We start from the raw sequence: 19,452 nt of genomic DNA, 5'->3' as shown, positions 1-19,452 counted from the left end.
ATACCCTGGATAATGCAAGTAAAAGAATATATGAAAGAACTAAGCATTAACTTGAGTAAAATTGAAGCAGTTAAAGACAAACAGTTAAGAGAAATAATAAACAACTGGGAGAGAAAATCATGGCAGAAAGAAATGAATGAAAAGTCAACATTAAGAATCTAAAGAAAATTTAAAGAAAACATAAGAGAAGAAACCTGGTGTGACAACACTGAAAAAACAATGCTGATCAGTAGGGCCAGACTAGGTATACTAGGATTAAATGACAGAAATAGGATAAAAAGAGACGATGCAAAATGTTTATGCTGTGAGGAACAAAATGAATATTTAGAACATTTCTTACTTTACTGTCCACCATACAATGAGATTAGAAATAGATACAGTTTTGGGCAGCAACCATATCAAGAAAATAAAGAGGAATTCGTAGCAAATATACTCTTTTTGGTAGATCTACTGAGGGAGAAAGAGGAAAATAGGAGAGATGTTATAAAAGAAAAGTGGTATTTCAGAGAGAAGAAATACAAACAAAGGAGGAATAAAAGAAGCAAAGGAGCCGTTTCAAAGGAATATTCTGCCTACTACTACTACTACTCATGTAAACAAGTAGTCTTTTATGGAGTCCGGATCTGTGTCGTCCCAAAGTCAGTCACAGATATCAATGAATTTCCACCGGATATATTGACTGAATGATCGAATCAAAAGTCAACGATTGGAGTTTATTTCGTGAGTAAATGATTGTGTTCATTTTGATTTTTCGAGTTAAGTCTGGTTGAATTAAGATAGGCATTTTTGGTCTCAAGGCGCCCAAGGTTGATCGCCAGTGTTAGGTAATTAACAATTATTTAAACTGTTAATTCCGTTATTTAAATAACGTTGGATGTTAATTCGGTTGATCTAAGTAATAGAGACATGGCTGGGGTAGTTCTAGGGTAAAACACCACGGCAGGCCAACCCTCATCACGGTGGACGGGTCTTATTCACTCGATATTTAATTGGTGAAACAAGAATACAATTGCAACTCTAAGCATACCATTTAAAAGACTGAAGTTTTGTCAACATAATGTGATATATGAAAGCCCCATACGAACTAAAATAAGTATGTGACGCTCTTTGTAAAATATGTTTTCAAGGCAGTTTTGAAATCCAATATTTCGGCTATCGTCAGGCTGGCCGGTCTAACCACGGACAATCCACCATCTTTCCCAGCCTTCCCAGCATTCATTTGAACAATGTTAGCGTATATATGTAACGTTTATTGATCTTACTCAAGATTGCAGTTGTAATCAGCACAATAAACCAACATTTTGTTGCCTATATTAGTGGAAGTAGGGAACTTTTTATTCCTGGGGTCATGTATTAAACTGAATTCATTTTTACCTTGTAAACGGTGGTTTTATCCTTACTGCCATCACAACTGAAACTCTACAGTGCTTATTTGATTGTTATTATATACATTATTGGTCTTAATCCACTCCAAATTGCACTTGAACCACGTTGTTGTTCCTGGTTCCTAAGCGCTCACTTCACAAACACAGTTACGAGCAGCAGACGATGACACTGTTTATGAGGTGCAAAGCTTTATTCCTTTAATTGTTTACTTTACTCATTATTTAGTTTAACTTTACTTTGTTACTTCAAAATGTTTATATATTTAATTCATGTCTATTATCCCCTTTTTGCAACCAAATTACCCCGAAAAATTACAGATATTTCTAAAGTAGGTACAAGCCAATGTTTCTAACCTTGTCGTACATCTGGCTGCCGAAAACCATCGTGGAGCAGACGACAGATTAGTGGATTATAATTTTTTTTTTTTTTTGCTAGCACATTTCATTGATTTATGTCTTAGTATTTTGATTTTTTTTTTATGTTGGAATTTATTTTAATTTCAATCTTACTTATATTTAATAAACAAAACAATTATTTAACAACCAAAACAACTTACATTAAAGAGTAGATCCACTAATAAAAAAAACTTTGTGACATTGCCGTACATTACCTTTTTCCCTAGACATGGCCAAAGATACATAATAATGTAAAGCACTTATCACAAATGTTGACGTTGACGTATTTCAAAATTGTCGTTGTCTAGGAGTTAGAACGTTCAGTTTTGTTCAGGGTTAATTTCCTATTACAATGTAGATGCCGGCCTTGCTAACGAGTAATTCTCACTGTAACTGTTTGCCGTGGCTGTGGTAACCTCCGAGGTAATTTACTTCTTACCTTTGACAGGTACATATTACGCATGCGCGAACTTAAGGCCTATTAGGCAATTACTAGTTTAAGTAATTTAATTCATAAGTTTAATTTTATTATTCATTTTACTTATCATTAACGCTAATAAGTAGCATTTAGTTATTTACTTTTAATTTATTAAGAAAAATAGATAAAACTTCGAGTGAAGCTAACGAACGAACGGTTATTCCCCACAGTTAGACACAAATATCAATCCTTTCTGATTTCTAACATTTAATAACTGTATGCCAGAAATAAATGTAACCTTTAATGTTTGCATGCTATGAATGGCAAAATCATCGTTGCCACATTAGTGGAGCTTCACACATACGCCGATGCATTATTATAAACTGTTTCCATGAATTCTAGTTGTCATAGTAATGCAATAATGATAAAATTGCTTTAATATTTATGTATATATACTTCCAATACATAGGCTAATTTCACCAATTTCTACATTTTGTATAAGTCTTATACCCCAGTTTAGAGGGTGAACACATACCAATTGGCAACAGTGAATTCCACGTGAAATAAAATGCTCGATGAAATAATATACTATAGCAAAATCTCGTCTGATATGAGTATTCGTTACAGAAATATTGCAAAAAAATGTGCTTGCACTGTCTCTGAAACCCATAGTAGGTATGCTGCTTAGTTGTCAATCAAGTTTTTTGTAATCAAGTATTTTTTACAAGCTAGCTATCGTATAAATTAGTATTTTTCTCTTTCAAAACATATGCTTCTCAATGCTAACTTTCCTCTTTTAACGACTTTCTGGTCATTGCAAATTTGGCCCCATTAATTTCTTATGGTGCGAAAACAGACTAGCGGCACAGGGAGCGAAAGCGATTGCGTCACACTACGGCGGTAATCTGGCAGTAAAACATCTTCATATATCCCAAAAGTAAATAATAAAGATATATATGCGCATTACGATTATAACAGTTACATGAATAGCTGATAACAATCTGCATGAATAACTGGTAAACTGTTCTGCAAGAAAGTTGAGTATAGGAATTCATTTACAATTGATACGAAAGTCAAGATGTCGTGACGTCATAATACAGGACTTAAAAAAATGTTCTAATTCCGAAAAATAATTACTTAAATTTGAGTCAGGAATCGAGTACTTATTCAATAGGGAATATATTGCAATACACCCCCTGAATACCTGAATAAGCCCTGGTCACTTACCAGCCCAAACCCTCATTTATTAAAAATTTACCAAATCTTTGGTTAAAATAAACGATCAGTGTTGCCAATTTCCTGGCAAACACCCTCGTTACCAACCCACTGCTGGTAGCCCTGCCTCACGGGCCAGTCACACCTGCCCTCTCACGTCAATCACTTATCGTTCGTGGTGGAGTACAGATGTATGCACAGTGAACTCCTTTTTGGTCTTGCCCGGCCTTCATTTGCACCTTTGATTTGATTGATTTTGGTGACGAATTACGCATCCCTTTGGATTACGGTTTATAGATTGCTCTTGATACCTTGTCATTAGACATGGATTCTGCAAAGGAAGAAACAACTCAGGCTATGACAACAACTTCTGCATCCTCGGCCACGACATCACAGAAAACGACGAGCTGAAGTTCAACAACGTATCGTCTTTGCCAACAATGCAAAAAAAGGATGAGTACCCTAAGACACGACAGTCATTCCTTATGTGTAAATTTTAGGCCTGTTCAATGTAATGTAAAGACTAGATGTGTGGAATGTCAGGAGTGGTCTTTAGACCAGATGTTAGGGTATCTCAAACATAGGAAAGGTCTCGTATCAAGAAGTAAGCGTAGGCAGAAGAGACTAACGTAGACCAAGATAAAGATTTAGAGACAGCGCTTTTAAGAGACTTGAGAGTAGGCTGACATCGAGTACGACGTCTCTGTTTACCGATTTTATGTCAAGGTTAAGTGAAGATAGATCGAGCAATAGGGATACTGAAATTACTAATGGTTCTTTTCCAGCTCCCCTGCCTGTTCCAGAGACAGCCCTAACGGGTGCTGGGGGTTATGGGGATCCGTGAGCCCACAGGGCAGGATCCGCTGTCCCCCCTGGCGCGGAGCAGGCAGAGTTAACAGCAGTTTCCCCTTTAACCCCTAACAAAGATGGTAAGTCTAAATCAGAATTAGGAGACAAAGTGACAGATAGGCCATGGTTGGTCTTTAAGATCTGGTTTCGGGTCTGTCGGGTTCTGAAGGGTTGAGTACTGCTCCTTCGTCTTTAAGGTTACTTTCCTCTACTTATACGATACGATAATTGTTAATATCAACTAATTCTCTGTTCAGTGCATATTGACTTACGATAATTCAGTATGTAGAGAAATCGAATAAAATTAACTACGGCTAGCCTAGTGTTCACGATGATATATTGTATGCATATTCAGTAGCCTAGCCTAAAGTTTTTGCTGTACTACATATCGGTAGAGTGATTTTTATAGTGGCTAACGCTGTAGGCTTAAGGCATTCTGACTTCGGATAATTCAGTACAGGTGTAATTGAAAACGAACGAGGATCTGATCTTAGGATAATTCAATATGAAGGTAATCAAACAGAATGAAGATCAGATTCTGTCCGACTAAAGCATTATAATTGTATTATATGTATCATCATATTAGTGTAGTATAAACACTAACTTGGCAGTCATTCACGCTGGAATCAGCTGATGACGAATACGGGTTTGCGTCGCTGTATCCATCTCATTCTGTCCTGATTGGCTAGCGTGACTAACGTAACAACTCTTCCTCACTTATGCCAGGTTTGTACAAACGTCTTGAAGGAGACGTGTTTTCAACTATGTTGACATTTAACATAGTCAATAAGGTATCTTGTGGCATATAATCAGATGTCAGATATAAGGAATTCGTATTTATGACGTCTTCATACGCTTAACAGACCAATTGCCATCAGTAATTACATTGTGCTTATGTTAATTACAGTTACAAATAATTACCAATCGTATTATCAAATTACAGTGACAACCAAAATTAATTTTAGGCCTAATAAAGTTAATTTAATTACCTTAAAATATTATTTTGTTACTTTTCAATTAAATTACAATTACACAAGCTTGTCGTCAAACAGCACTATTGTAAGGAGGTGGGGCTTAGACAGACAAGGATGCTGGCTAGTCTGTTTCCTTGGCTCCAGATTCAGTCATATCACTTGGTCTTGGCTAATGTTTTTTTGTTCCTAGTTAGCATATTAATGAATATCTGGATACTTAACTTATGTAACGAAGTCATACTGTTCGTCTTACGATGTAATTTAAGGCCAAAATTTGACTAATACGTCTCATTAGAAGCTAGTTTTTTCCCTCAGGTTAGATGGCGTTAAATTTAGCGATTCCGTTCGTTTTCGCTCGTTCTCATAGGTATTACGAACCTTACACTTTATACACTTTATTAATCCTTTGTCGGTGTGAAAACAACACTAATGAGCTCTTTCATGCTATTACTTTCTTTTACCACGGCTGCATTTGAATTCATACAAAAGCTTGGGACTTCTGTCCAGGTTGCTGATGCACGTAATTTTGCCTTATCAGCTTCAGCTACATTTATAACATGAATACAAGAATTACCGTTGCACGCGGATGAATACAATAACGGATGTTGCTATCGGATTCGATTACTGTCGCACGCGGATCAATACAATAAAGTGATGTTGCTCTAGGATTCGATCGCATTAGCAACAAGTTCTTGTTCGGTTGTTCATAGCTGTACGCAGTTATACGAGTATATTATCATTAAGATAATACCTTTTGTTCATGAAACTTACCTGTCAGATATATATATAGCTGTATTCTCTGAAGTCCGACAGAATTTCTAAAAACTTACGACACACGTAGTTGGAGTAGGGTGGTTAGTACCCATTCCCGCCGCTGGGAGGCGGGTATCAGGAACCATTCCCATTTTCTATCAGATTTCTTCTGCCGCCGGTGTTGTAAACAACTGTTTACAGCACCTCCGCCTCAGGATTTTGGAAAACTTTTCTTTGCTTGAGTATCCTCTTGACTTTTTGGTTTTTTGTTATTGGATCGATAGCTTGGCATACGTGACTTTGGATTGTTTTTGAATTTGGCTTGGTTTTTTTCCTTAACTATGTCGGGGTCTAGTTCGGCTAGCGCCAGAGTGTGTATGAAAGATGAATGCAAGGTGAGGCTACCAAAAGCCTCGGTTGATCCTCACACAGTGTGTAAAGGTTGTAGGGGGCAAGTTTGTAGGTATGATTTTCGCTGCACGGAGTGCAAAAGTTTGAGTGATGGACAATGGAAGACGTATGAATCCTACGTTAATAAACTAGAGCGTGATAGGATCAGGAGGTCTTCCTCCAGGAGTAAATCGGGTAGCAGACAGGGTATTAATGTAACCCCTTCTAAACCTTCTTTAGATTTTGTGACTCCTAACCCCGTAGTGTTGCCTTCGGGCCCTCAAGTGGTGTCTGCGGAGGGTAATGCCCTTTCGCTTATTTTGGATTCATTGAAAACTCTTGAATCTAAAGTTCTTGCCCTTGAAAACAGGCAAAGTGCTAAGTGCAGTGATAGTGCCCCTAGTGAAGTGGAGGGGGCGTCAGATCGGCCCTATAGCGCCTCTAGGCTGGGACCTCTGCCGGACTCCCAGGACTCAGGGACAGGGCATGTCGAAGGCCGAAGGAGGGTTACGGGGATCCCCCACCGATCTGACGTCCCTTCAGCAGTATCTGTTGACGCTTCCTAGGCTGCTAAGGAGCGTGCTCGAGCACGTATCCTAAAGGATTGTTTCTCGTCTTCCGACGCGTCCTCCCCGCGCAAGGAGTGGGAATCTCGTTCGGATTTGCGACCTTTGAAGAGGACTTTTCAAGATCAGGACGCTTTACGTCATGCTTTGTCTGATTGGCATTCTTCTCCGGAAAGCGTAACCTTTCCACCCCAGAAGAAGACTAGGACGTCTTCTGATGATGACGCCTTCGAGCGCCCCAGTCGCTCTAGAGCCAAGGCTGTTCCTGGGAGAAGGAAGAAGGCGTCCCCTCGCCCCTCACCTTCTCACAGGCATAGCTCTTCTCCTCGTAAAGAGACTTCTCAGACTGAGATAATCCTTGCTATGCAACGGCAACTGGATGCTTTACTTAAGCAGAAGGAAATGGTTCCTCGTCGTAAGAAGGACGACAGACTTCCGATCAAGAGAACAAGACAGTCTTCTCCGCCTGCTCTTCTTTTGTCCCCGTCTCCTGGTATTTCATCTTCTAGACTTCGTTCTCCCCAGTGTTCGTCTAGAGGTGGCGGTAAACGTCAGGAGAGAGAGAGGTTTCTTCATTCTGCCCTCTCTTCTCGACGTGAGGTCGCTCGGCGTTCCGACATCGACGTTTCTGATGACGATGTTTTAGTTCCTGACGGACGAACTTTAGTACGTTCTGCTCCGCTTCGTCATGCTTGTGTTGACGCTCAACGGGACGCTCGTCAAGTGTCAGTCCCTGTTTCTTCGCGGGACGTTCGTAGGGACGCTTCGCGGGACGCTAGGAGAGACGCTCCGCTCGACGCTTCTTTAGGCGCTTCGTTGGACGCTCAGTTGGACGCTGATTTGGACGCTTCGTTGGACGCTCGGAGGGACGCTAGGTTGGACGCTCTGATGGACGCTAGTAGACATTGTCGTAAGAGCTCTTTGGACGCGAATATGGAAGTTCGCTCTCGATCGGACGTTGTTCCCGAGTCTTTGGCTGACGCTACACGTCTTCCTTCAACTTCGCGTTCTACTCAAGTTGTGATTGCTGATCCTGTGACTGTTAAGGATTCTGTTAAGGGTACACTACCCTCTTCTTCTCGTCATCGTTCTGACATGAGACTTGGAGCGAAAGGACTTCTGCCTCTTTCTTCGGAGTTTCACTCAGGTAAGGAAGAAGGGGAATTAAGCTGTTCTTCTGAGGATGTTGACGAAGAACAACCCTCGACGTCGTCTTCTTCAGACTACCAAGTATTGGCTCGGCTGCTCCGGGATTCTTTTGGAGATACCTTCCTTCCTTCTGCTCCTCCTTCTCCTCCATCGCAGTTTTCGTTGTCGAAAGCTAAGAAGACACCAGGGTTTGTGAAAATGAAGACGTCGTTGTCTACCAAGAGGGCTTTCCGTAAGGTTAACGCCTGGATGGAGACTAGAAAAGCTAAGGGAAGCACCACTTTCGCCCTGCCTCCGTCTAGGCTTAGCGGTAAGGCAGGGATGTGGTATGAAACCGGTGAGGAGTTAGGATTGAAGGTTCCGACGTCAAGCACAAGGAGATTTCGCCAGCCGTTGTGGAATGCCTCAAGGAGAGCTCTTTTAGCCTCAGCAAAGGTGTCGTGGACGACTTCGGAACTTGACCATCTGTTGAAGGGTCTTTATAGGTCCTTGGAAATTTTTAACTTTTTAGACTGGTGTCTCGGTGTGTTAGACAACCAGTCTCGTAAGCCAGATTCGATCAGCTTGGGGGAGCTGTCCAGTGTATTGTCATGCATGGACAAGGCCGTCAGGGATGGCTCAGAGGAGTTAGCCTCTCATTTTTCAGCAGGCGTGTTGAAGAAAAGATCGCTTTATTGCAATTTTGCGGCTAAGTCTGTCTCTCCCTTACAGAGGACAGAACTTTTGTATGCGCCTTTCTCGAGTCATCTCTTCCCCCAGGCTATGGTGAAGGATCTGGCAGTAAGTCTTCAGGAGAAAGCCACTCAAGACCTTTTGGCTCAGTCGTCGAGACGTCCTGCTGTCCCTTCCATGTCTTCAGGAGTCCAGTCTATTAGGAAGCAGAAGCCCTTTCATGGAGGATCTTCAGCTAGATCTTTACCCCGAGGAAGGAGTCTTCCTAGAGGTAGAGCCCCGGCTAAGTCCAGGGGCAAGAAGTGAGAGTGCATTACTTCAGTCACCGGTAGGAGCCAGGCTTCAGTTGTTTGGAGGAGCCTGGAGAGAAAGAGAGGCAGACACCTGGTCTCTCAATATCATAGAGAAGGGGTACAAGATTCCTTTCATAAGGCCTCCCCCTCTGACTTCCACTCCCAGGACTTGTCCCCGTCGTATCCTCAAGAAAAAACAGAAGATACTTTTCGATCTGCTCGAGCAGATGCTCGAGAAACGAGCAGTGGAACAGGTCTTAGACCTGGCTACGCCAGGATTTTACAACAGATTGTTTCTTGTTCCGAAACACTCGGGAGGGTGGCGGCCAGTCTTGGATGTAAGTCGTCTGAACCTCTTCATAGAAAAGCAGAAGTTCAAGATGGAGACACCTCAGTCAGTTCTGGGGGCCTTAAGACCGGGAGATTGGATGGTATCACTCGATCTTCAGGATGCATACTTTCACGTCCCGATACACCCCCAGTCTATGAAGTACCTTTGGTTCGTCCTGAAAGGAAAGGTGTTTCAGTTCAGGGCTCTTTGTTTCGGTCTGAGTACGGCCCCATTTGTGTTCACCATCTTAATGAAGAATGTGGCGAGGTGGCTCCATCTTTCCAACATCAGGATCTCGCTCTATCTGGACGACTGGCTCATACGAGCCTCTTCGCAGACCCGGTGCCTGAAGGACCTGCATACGACTCTGTCTTTAGCTGCGTCCCTGGGACTTCTGGTGAACTTCGAAAAGTCACATCTGACCCCAACACAGTCCATCGTGTATCTGGGGATTCAGATGGATTCAGTGGCTTTTTGGGCTTTTCCGTCCCAGGAACGTCAGCAACAAGGTATAGAGAAAGTGTCAGCCTTTCTAGGGAAGGATTCATGCTCGGTGAGGGAATGGATGAGTCTGCTGGGGACCATTTCCTCGCTGGAGAAGTTTGTTTCTCTGGGGAGGCTACACCTCCGACCTCTTCAGTTCTTCCTGTCGGACAACTGGACAGAGAAGGACAACTTCGACATGATCTTAACCATCTCAGAAGAGGTAAAGAGCCATCTAAGATGGTGGCTCGATCCGTTAAAGCTATCAGAGGGCATATCCCTCAAGCTTCGGAACCCCGACCTAGTGTTGTTCTCCGACGCGTCATCCACGGGGTGGGGAGCAACACTAGGGGGGGGGAGGAAGTGTCAGGCACCTGGAGAGGGGAACAGGTAGCCTGGCATATCAACTTCAAGGAGCTGGCAGCTGTTCAGTTAGCGCTCCAGTTCTTTCAGGACAAAGTCTCCCGTCGAGTAGTCCAAGTCAACTCGGACAATACCACAGCCCTGGCATACTTGAAGAAACAAGGAGGAACTCACTCTCACTCCCTGTTCGCTCTAGCGAAAGAAATTCTGCTTTGGGCGAAGGCGAGAGAGATCACGATCTTGACAAGGTTCATTGCCGGAGTCGAGAACGTCCGTGCGGATCTCCTCAGTCGACAAGGACAGTTGCTGCCGACAGAGTGGACCCTCAATCAGGATGTATGCCAGGAACTGTGGGGTCTTTGGGGACGCCCTTTGGTGGACGTTTTTGCAACCGCAAGGACGGCGAGACTTCCTCTTTACTGCTCCCCGGTTCTCGATCCGGGGGCAGTAGCAGTGGACGCCCTGTTATGGGATTGGACGGGCCTAGATCTCTACGCATTTCCCCCCTTCAAGATTCTGGGAGAAGTGATGAGAAAGTTCACAGCTTTGGAGGGGACGAGGTTGACGTTATTCGCTCCCTTTTGGCCCGCAGCGAACTGGTTCACAGAGGTGATGTCCTACTTGGTGGATTTTCCGAGATCTCTTTCGTTAAGGAGAGATCTACTCAAACAGCCCCACTTCGAGAGGTACCACAAAAACCTCTCCGCTCTGAGTCTGACTGCATTCAGACTATCCAGAAGTTGGCCAGAGCGAGAGGTTTTTCGAAACCTGTGGCTAAAGCTATCGCCACCGCGAGGAGACCTTCTTCAATTGCGGTTTACCAGTCGAAGTGGGCAGCTTTTAGGAGCTGGTGTAAAAAGAAAGGAGTTTCCTCCACCACGACCTCTGTGAGCCAGATCGCCGACTTCCTTCTTTATCTCAGACGAGATTTGAAGCTTGCAGTGTCAACCATTAAAGGCTACAGAAGTGTCTTATCTGTAGTTTTTCGACATAGAGGTCTTGACCTTGCTAATAACAAGGATCTACATGATCTACTGAGATCTTTTGAGACCACCAAGGTACCGCTACCTAAGTTACCTTCGTGGAATCTGGACGTGGTTCTCAAGTTTTTAATGTCAAGCCGCTTTGAACCTCTTTACTCTGCCCTTTGCTTCAAAGGGCATATTGCGGTCTGCTCTTTGGGTATGTCATTCCTGGCTAAGAATGAAAACCCTTCCAATCCTTGGCCTAAAACGTTCGAAATCAAGGGTATGGCAGAAATCATTGGTCAAGAGCCAGAAAGAGTCCTGTGTCCGGTCAGGGCTCTTAGAGAATATCTTCGTAGGACAAAGGAGTGTAGAGGTTCTGCGGAGAACTTATGGTGTTCGGTCAAGAGACCTAATATGCCCATGTCCAAGAATGCACTGGCATTCTTTTTAAGGAACACCATTAAGGAGGCGCACTCTAATTGTAAAGACAGTGACTTTAAACTCTTAAAAGTTAACGCTCACGAAGTAAGGGCTATTTCGACTTCTATAGCCTTTCAGAAAAATATGGCCCTCAAGATATTTAAGTGCCAATTTTTGGAGGAGTAGAACTCGGTGTTCGCCTCGCACTATTTACGGGAGGTCAGAACGACATATGAAAACTGTTACTCTCTTGGACCATACGTCGCCGCAGACACTATCTTGGGGGCAGGAGGTAGCACTCATCTTTTCCCATAGAAAAGGGTAGGTGAGTTTTTTTTAATGATTGTAATGTTTATGGTTGTAGGGTCGGCCGCCGAATGCGGTCGTCCCTTCTTTTAGCCTTTTGTATATGGGAGTATTTGGTTAGGCTACTTAGGTGGTGGTTTTTGCCTCGTTGTCCTCAGAAGTATGGTCATGGTCTAGTCACATTGTGGTCTCGTCCCCGTTGACAGATCATCTAGAGCGCACCAACTACACAGGTCTCTACCTTGTTGGTAACTCTAGTGAAGCAGATGCAGGCTTGGGTGACAGTAATCACGAAGTCAGCTATGCTAACAGGTAAGGAACCAAGATGTCAATCATCTACATTTATATGTTTCCTAAAATCCTTTTTCTGTCTCTCCCACCGCCAAAGGTGGGATTCAGCTATATATATATATCTGACAGGTAAGTTTCATGAACAAAATGATATTGTTAAGATACAATAAAGTTTGTTCAATACTTACCTGGCAGATTATATATTTTAAGTACCCACCCACCTCCCCTCAGGAGACAGTGGAGATAGAAATCTGATAGAAAATGGGAAGTGTTCCTGATACCCGCCTCCCAGCGGCAGGGGAATGGGTGGACTAACCACCCTACTCCCACTACGTGTGTCGTAAGTTTTTAGAAATTCTGTCGGACTTCAGAGAATACAGCTATATATATATCTGCCAGGTAAGTATGAACAAACTTTATTGTATCTTAACAATATCATTTTTAACTTAGAAGAGGGTGCAATTTACGGAGGTGGAAATGTTAGACGATTGTAATTCTCTCTCTCTCTCTCTCTCTCTCTCTCTCTCTCTCTCTCTCTCTCTCTCTCTCTCTCTCTCTCTCTCTACCCTGATTTCATATTCTCTCTCTTCATCCTAGACAATTGTAATTCTCTCTCTCTCTCTCTCTCTCTCTCTCTCACTTTCCTGATTTCATATATTCTCTTCATCCTATTTTCCACTCTCTCCTAACACTTGACTCATTGTGCAACAGAGAGGTTTTTCTTCCTTTTACACCTTTTCAAACACTTTTCTGTCAATATCCCTTCACCGCTGACTGACCTCATAGGTCCCGATACTTGGCCTTTGGCCTAAATTCTATTTTCATACAATCAACTTACCTGTCAGATATATACATAGCTAAGACTCCGTCGTCCCCGACAGAAATTCAAATTTCGCGCCACTCGCTACAGGTAGGTCAGGTGATCTACCGGCCTGCCCTGGGCGGCAGGACTAGGAACCATCCCCGTTTTCTATCATATTTTCTCTGTCGCCGGTGGTATCAACATTGTTGTTATTAACCTCCTGACTTAGATTCATTTTTCAACCTTTGATCAACGTTTTTTCGGGCTTTTTGGTGACGTATTTGGATCGTGTTTTGGCATTCGCTACTGTGGACTGTTTTTGGAATAACTCTTTTGGATTTTCTCAGTATGTCTGATTCTAATGTGAGTGTGAGAATGTGTGTGAATGTAGGCTGCAGGGTGAGGATACCGAAAGCTTCGGTTGATCCTCACACTGTATGCCGTAAATGTAGGGGGGTTCAGTGTTCTGCTATTAATACTTGTAAGGAATGCGAGGGATTGAATGCAGAAGAGTGGAAGACTTTGACTTCTTATTTGAAGAAGTTAGAGAGGGATAGAGTTAGACGGCTGAAAGGTGTGAGTTCAAGGCCTATTGAGCCTTTCACGGATAATTCTAATCCTACTGATGTAGATTCTCCCTATATATCTCATTCTCAGAGTGCTTTTTCGGATTCGGCATCGGAAATCGCCAATCTGAAAAGCTACTTTAGAGACATGAAGTCCAAGATGGCTGACTCCAAAGGTAGGCTAGTGATAGTGAGCATTTCAGTGAAGTGAGTTCTCCCAGTGTTGTGGAGGGGGCGTTTGATCGTTCCTGCGACGCTCCCAGGCCTAGACCTCTTCCAAGCTCCCATGCCCAGAGGAGAAGGAAAGTCGAAAGCCTTAATTGGAAGGTCGTGGGGAATCCCCAACGGTCAGACGTCCCTTCAGCTAGCTCTGCTTCATGGCAGGCGGCTCAAGGGCGCTATAGAAAAAGCGTCTTTCGCGAGTGTTTCTCGTCCTCTCCCTCTCCTCACCTAAACGATGGTGGAAGGAGTCGAACTTGTCGAGACCGCTGAAGCGTCATATGAAGACCTGACATAGATTCGAGCCCAGAGCGCTTCTCAGATGACGCTCCGTCTGCTATTAAGAAAGCGAAGGTGGCGTCAGCGTCACCTGACGCTTGCGCGGAAGTACCCCTTCATTCTTCTTCCCCGAGTGATGACGAAAGGCGTCATGCACTAGACGTGGGAGAAGCGTCAAGAAAGATAATTATGGCAGTTCAGGAACAACTGTCATCTCTTGTGGGAGTTTTAGCGCCCGTCGGAAGGACGTGACGCTTCCAATTAAGAAGTCTCGTCCTCTCTCACCTGCTCAAAGAGAAGCGTCAGACAGACGTGAAACTGCTAAACGTCTTGCCGAAGCTTCGAGTTCGAGAGCTAGAACGGGGGCTTACGAGTTGAGTTTCGTAAAGCAGAGAAACGTAAGACGTCTTTTAGAAGTGAAGCGTCATTGAAAGCGGATCTTAGACGTGACGCTCCGTCCAATATTGTGACGCCAAGTAGGACCGCCTTTAGAGAGCGGAGCGTCTTCCAGGCGCGAAGCGTCATCAAGACGTCAGCAAGAGACGTCAGCCAGGACGCTCGGAGAACGGGAAGTGTCATACAAGGCGTCTTCTAAAGTTCAAGAGAAGCCGGAGCTTGTGACGCCTTCCAAGTCTTTTAGAGCGGGAAAGAGGAAGGAGTATCATTCCCTTAGCCCCTCTCCTATTAGGAGTTTGTCTCCTCCAGAAGAGGAAAGCTCAGAAAGGAGAACGGAGACTCAGATAGATCCCGAGTTGGAGGAAAACTCGGATGATGAATATCATGGAAGAGAGGGTCTGTCCAACTATAAGGTTTTGACTACCCTGCTTCTTGAGGAGTATGGAGACGAGTTGACTCCTGCTGCTCCTCCTTCTCCGCGCTCGCTCTTTTCCAGTGCTAAGACGAAGAAGCCTTCGTCTTTTCTAAAAATGAACCCACCATCTCGATGAAGAGGGCATTACACGCCTTAGACTCATGGATGAAGTCTAAGAAAGACTTAGTCAGGACAGTCTTTTGCATGCCTCCAGCAAGATTAGCTGGGAAAAGAGGCATATGGTATAAGACGGGAGAGAATATGGGTATCGCTCTCCCTTCTACAACAGAGGCAGATTTTTCGACTTTAGTTGACGCTTCACGTCGACAAAGTCTCAATTCAGCACGAATTACGTGGGGTATTTCAGAACTGGATCATCTCCTCAAGGGACTCTTTCATGTATTGGAAGTCTTCAACTTCTTAGATTGGTCCCTTGGGGTGATGTCCAAGAAAGCCCATGATTCGGAAGGAATCGAACCTGAAGCCCTGTTATGCATTTTGTCTTGCATTGACAAAGCGGTACAGGATGGATCTTTTGAAATCTCTTCATTATTTGGAGCAGGTCTTTTAAAGAAAAGACGGTGTATGGCGCCTTCTTAAACAAAGGCAGTCTCGCATGCTCAGGGCTACTCTACTGTATTCGCCTCTTTCTGACTTTGTTCCCTTCTCAGTTAGTGAAGGACGTTGCTCACTCTTTAACTGAGAAGGCGACTCAGGTGATCTTCTGACGCAGTCAGCTAGGAAGAAAAAGGAAAAACCATTTTTTGTTTCTGCAATCTTGACAAGAAAGGACCTAGTACATCAATGCAGCCCTTTCGAGGTGGTCCGACCTCCAGACCTCCCGCAAGAAGGAAGGCTCCGGAGAAGAGAGGTAGGTCTGCCTTTCGTCCCTTTAAAAAGGGAAAAATGAAACATCTCTCCTCCAAGCACCAGTAGGTGCCAGGCTCCTGGGATTCGTGGAGGCCTGGACACTGATAAAACGCAGACGCGTCTTCATTGGCTATCATAAGGAAGGGATATCGTATCCCTTTCCTGAACACTCCTCCCCTAACGTCAATACCAAGGGAACTATCAGCCAAGTACAAGGACCCTGTGCTGAGGGATACTCTTCGATCGATGGTGGAACAAATGTGGGACAAGAGAGCGATAGAACTAGTACTCTGGATCAAAAACTCCCCGTGGTTTTACAATCGCCTTTTTCTAGTGGCGAAAGCCTCGGGAGCTGAGACCATACTGGACGTCAGCTCTCTGAACAAATTTTGTTCAGAAGGAGAAGTCCCCATGGAGACTTCTGCTTCAGTCCTAGCGTCATTACGACAAGGAGATTGGATGGTGTCTCTAGATCTCCAGGACGCCTACTTTCATGTCCCGATCCACCCTTCATCGAAGAAGTACCTCCGTTTCATGACGGGGGGAAGGATCTTTCAGTTCAGAGCCTTGTGTTTCGGCCTGTCCACAGCTCCTCAGGTCTTCACAAGCCTGATGAAGAATGTGGCGAGGTTTCTTCACCTCAAAGGAGTAAATATCTCTCTGTATTTGGACGACTGGCTCATCAGGGCCAGATCAGAGAGACAGTGCTTGGAGGACCTAATGTTAACTCTAGATTTGATCAAAGCGTTGGGATTGCTCGTGAACCTCGAGAAGTCTCAGCTGACCCCCAGACAAGACCTAGTCTATCTGGGGATTCGGATGGATTCTCGGGGTTTTCGAGTTTTTCCTTCGCAAGAGAGAATCGCAAAAGGTTTGCGAATAGTCTCTCTCTTCTTAGAGAAGGAACAAACGTCAGCGAGGGAATGGTTGAGCCTTCTGGGGACGCTTTCCTCGCTACAACAATTCTTCCCTCTAGGAAGACTACATGTACGTCCGCTTCAATTCTTCCTCAAGAGGTCTTGGAGCTGGAAAACCGGACAACTGTCGGACGTTTTTCCCATTCCAATGGAGACAAAGTCACACCTACAATGGTGGTTGCTCCCTCTGGAAGAGAACAAAGGGTTCTGGAGAGGGAGGCTTCAACCTTCCGGACTCACCAGTGGTAGCTTACACACTCCCCCTGAAACCCCCCCAAGAGGCGGCGCGAGCGCTAAACCACGCCCCCTTGGGCGGTGCTATCAGAGACGAGCGGGTTGACTCGGCAAAAGTAGTCACAATTTTGAAGTTGACTTCGGCATAGAAGGTTCTCTTTTCCTCCCGCTCTGCCCACTGCTAAAATATGAAGAGGCAAATTCTTTCCTACGTGGATGTTCATCGGCTGAGTGACGACTCCAGCGAAGAGGAGAATGTAGACCGTAACAAAAAACGTCCACAATCGACTGCAGGAAGTGAAATGCCTTCAAATTGCTGATATCGTGAATTATGTACTCCAACAGAATCAAACTCTCATGAAAAATTATTCAGAAAGGGTAAGGTTTTAAATTCTGTTTACAACGAAACCGGCATATGGAAAGCAGCGGAGTTAGACTTATGACGTCACAAATGCAAATGGCGGCCCACATACGTAAGTTTGTTATTGTTTTGAATGGTTGGAGCAGCCAGTTCCGAACGTAGCGTAACTGCGTAAGTAGCGTAAGCAAAGCATGTGCATGATTACTACATGAAATAATGGTAGAAAACCAACTAAATGCTCCAATTTATATATAAGCTTATAACTAGGTATACAATACAAATTGCTTGCTTGACACATCAAAACCACGTAGCTTAATAGGTAGTAGGCTAGGCCACAGGTAAGTTAGGCTGTTCGAGTTCACGTTTCTCATTTTAAACCTATCGAAGCTAGCCTAGGCCTGGTGGGGGGCGATATGCAAAGGGTTACATAGGAAGCAGGTCTAGATTATTAATAATAACAGATACATACCTTACATAGTCACTTAATAAGGCCCTGAATTAACCTAAGAGGGCTATTTGAGTCGTGAACCCCTTTGCTTGACTTCAGCCTTCTAGGTCCGCTGCTGTCCATATTTACGATACCTGTTGAATAAACACTTTAATTAAAGGTTGGTAAATAAATCACTGATATAAAAACATTCAACTCGGCAGAAGTGGTTCACCTGCTAAGAAGAATGAGGCTCCCCCTCCTACTAAACGCTCGAGACGATCACCTGAATTACCTGAAAGTGCAAATTTAGACCTCTTTTTCCTTTTTATAATAATGAAGATGAAAGTGATTATGAAGATTTCAACCTTCTTACCTTCCATAAACCCATTCCTTCATATATTTCCACCAATTTCAAAGCTGAACCATCTTTTCATAGAGAAGGGAAAATTCAATTGAATAACTCACTAGTAGCATTAACTTTCAGTGAAGGCCATAGTGATAACATTGATAAATTCTTTGTAAGTAGTCAAAATAAGGAGTTTTCAGACTTTTTTAAATTAATAAATACTCCAAAGTTGAATTTCTGGCCTGAAGGTAAGATATTTGATGACACCCACAAGAGAAAATTTTTCTATGACATAGAAAATATTAAGAATGTATTTCTGCCTTCAAGGGCATGCAGCACTGGCACACATAGTGTACCCCTCCAAAGTAAATGACATTGAGTTCTTGTCTAAGATTATTATTGGTCCCCTAAGAAAGAGCATAGACCTTATACAAAATTTGATAAGGAATTTCAGAAGTAGAGCACTTCCTAGATACCTCAAGGAAGAGATAAGAGATCTCATAATCAAAGCAGACATTAAAGAAGTTTGGAATTTAACTGAAGACCAAAAAACAGCCATTGCTGCCTGCTTTCGTAAGGGTCATCCTCAGAGGAGGGGCAGCAAACTTCAGGGGTAGGAAATTCAACTTTGGGGGCAGATTTCAGGGAAGAAGGTTCAGTTTCCTCAAAGGTAACCTAGCTTTAGATTCAAGTCTCAGCCGCTTAGAAGAGGTAATAGCGAGGTGGGTACAGGGGGGGGAGGTGGTCCCAAAATGGACAAGCAAATAGTTCAGGAGCCAGAGAAAGGAAATAAAAATAAATCATTCTCTATCCTAGAAATTGAGCCTTGCTCCACACCAGGTCAAAGAGAGGTTTTTTTCAGCACTAGGTTTTTATGCACCAGAGCACAATAAGCTTCACTCAGCGCCAGGACCAAGATGTTTTTTTTTTTTTTTGCTCAGCACCAGAACATGAGTTTTTCTCGGCACCAGTTGATAACGAGGTTCACTCGGCAACCAGTTGAGAATGAGCTTTGCTCCGCACCAGTTAATAATGAGCTTTGCTCCGCACCAATTAATAATGAGGCTTTGCTCCGCACCAGTTAATAATGAGCTTTGCTCTGCACCAGACCACCATGACATTGGGCCTAATGCTATAAATAAGGATAGAAGTCAAGAGACCTTGCCTTTGGACTCAAACCCAATGAATAACTACTCCCAGAGCCCCCAGCGAGTAGGATAGGTAAGTCATTACTAATGAACATTGATAGTTGGAGAAAGCTTCCTAATGCCTCTTTTGCTTGTAGAATTATCAATGAAGGGGTGAGAATTCCATTTAATAATAAACTAAAAGCCCAGAGATCATTAAAAGGGTAGGTAAAGATAGATTTTATTCAACTAACAAGCGGAAAATATT

The 19,452-nt window shown here is 43.6% G+C and overlaps 1 protein-coding gene across 1 annotated transcript in view; it reads left to right on the top strand.

Annotated features, from left to right (window-relative positions):
* The first annotated feature begins 593 nt into the window (after window positions 1-593).
* The window catches only part of LOC135214505 (zinc finger protein 239-like), a 427,341-nt gene continuing 408,482 nt past the window's right edge, over window positions 594-19,452 (top strand). The window contains exon 1 of the mRNA XM_064248871.1: window positions 594-720. The gene's annotated coding sequence lies outside the window, so the exon portion shown is untranslated. The remainder of the gene's footprint in view (window positions 721-19,452) is intronic.

The sequence above is a fragment of the Macrobrachium nipponense genome, chromosome 45 (genome assembly GCF_015104395.2).
Source record: "Macrobrachium nipponense isolate FS-2020 chromosome 45, ASM1510439v2, whole genome shotgun sequence".
NCBI classification, from domain to species: Eukaryota; Metazoa; Arthropoda; class Malacostraca; order Decapoda; family Palaemonidae; genus Macrobrachium; species Macrobrachium nipponense.
Note: the sequence above shows the minus strand (reverse complement) of the source record. Positions and strands in the feature narration are given on the sequence as shown.